The sequence below is a fragment of the Toxoplasma gondii genome (assembly GCF_000006565.2).
Source record: "Toxoplasma gondii ME49 unplaced genomic scaffold asmbl.550, whole genome shotgun sequence".
NCBI classification, from domain to species: domain Eukaryota; phylum Apicomplexa; class Conoidasida; order Eucoccidiorida; family Sarcocystidae; genus Toxoplasma; species Toxoplasma gondii.
In genome coordinates, this window is record NW_017383396.1 from 1 (window position 1) to 1,408 (window position 1,408).

At 44.0% G+C, this 1,408-nt stretch overlaps 2 non-coding genes across 2 annotated transcripts; both read left to right on the top strand.

The window, feature by feature from the left end:
- The first annotated feature begins 411 nt into the window (after positions 1-411).
- On the top strand, positions 412-569 carry TGME49_459440. The gene has a single exon (XR_001974288.1). It is a non-coding gene; the product is annotated as a 5.8S ribosomal RNA (ribosomal RNA).
- A 338-nt stretch (positions 570-907) lies between these two features.
- On the top strand, positions 908-1,408 carry TGME49_459450 (the record flags this gene model as incomplete). The annotated part of the gene is made up of 1 exon (XR_001974289.1): positions 908-1,408. It is a non-coding gene; the product is annotated as a 28S ribosomal RNA (ribosomal RNA).

Sequence of the window (1,408 nt, forward strand, 5' to 3'; positions counted from 1 at the left end):
TCTGCGGAAGGATCATTCACACGTCCTTATTCTTTATTAACCATCAACCTTTGAATCCCAAGCAAAACATGAGTTTGCATCTCTCTCCATTGGAGAGATTTGCATTCAAGAAGCGTGATAGTATCGAAAGGTATTATTGCCTTCTTCATGTTGGATATCCTGCGCTGCTTCCAATATTGGAAGCCAGTGCAGGTATCCGGGGGTGCACAGCGAAGGGGCTCAATTTCTGGAAATTCGTGTCTCTGTTGGGATACTGATTTCCAGGAGTTTCTTCAGTGTGCATTCTTTTTTCCCACACCGTTATTTCAAACAACAAATCTGAGGAACATTTGAGAGAGAGTGAAAGATTGTATCTTTCTGCATCTCTCTCGATGTGCTTTCAGATTGCTTCCTAAACTATAATGTTATTTTAAATTTTCAGCAATGGATGTCTTGGCTCGCGCAACGATGAAGGACGCAGCGAACTGCGAAACGCAATGTGAATTGCAGAATTCAGTGAATCATCAGATTTCTGAACGCAAATGGCACCTTGGGGATATTCTCCTTGGTACGTCTGTTTCAGTGTCTTTGAAATCACAATTTTCTGCTGTTTTAGGGTCGTTGCTTCAGTTTGGCTGAAGCCCCCTAGGAGCAGTATGATTGGGTGTCGTGAGTGTTGAATACTCAATGTCACCCTGAATAATGAGCACAGCGGAGAAACTACTCGTGCCTCTTCTTTTAGAGGCTCAAGTGTATTGTTGAGTTGTATCGATGACATCATTGAGATACGGTGGCTTCTTCATTGAAGACAAAGTTTCATTGATGCTGTCGATCGACTTCAATACCGCAATGGAATTTCGGTTCCATTGTTGCTCTGCGAGGTTTCGTCGTTGTTGTTTTGTCTCGGGCGTTTGTCCGATTTATTTATCAGACCTGAAATCAGGCGAGGTTACCCGCTGAACTTAAGCATATTATTAAGCGGAGGAGAAGAAAATAACTATGATTCCCTTAGTAACGGCGAGTGAACCGGGATCAGCTCAAAGTGGAAATCAACTGCTCTTTCCGAGCTGTTGACTTGTAGCCTCGAGAGGCGTTACCAGTGGAAGCGCAGGGTTAAGTTTCTTGGGAAAGAACATCATAGAGGGTGAGAATCCCGTCCTTCCCCTGCGTTTTTTGTTCCACGTACGGTACGCTTTTATAGAGTCGCGTTCATCGGGATTTGAGCGCAAAATGTGTGGTAGGTTTCACATAAAGCTAAGTACTGGCGCGAGACCGATAGCAAACAAGTACCGTGAGGGAAAGATGAAAAGTTCTTTGGAAAGAGAGTTAAAAGTGCCTGAAATTGCTGAAAAGGAAGCGATTGGGACCTTTTTGATTCCAAGAAGTGCCGCCGGTTTGCCATCTATCCCTTTGCCTTCTCTCTCTCACA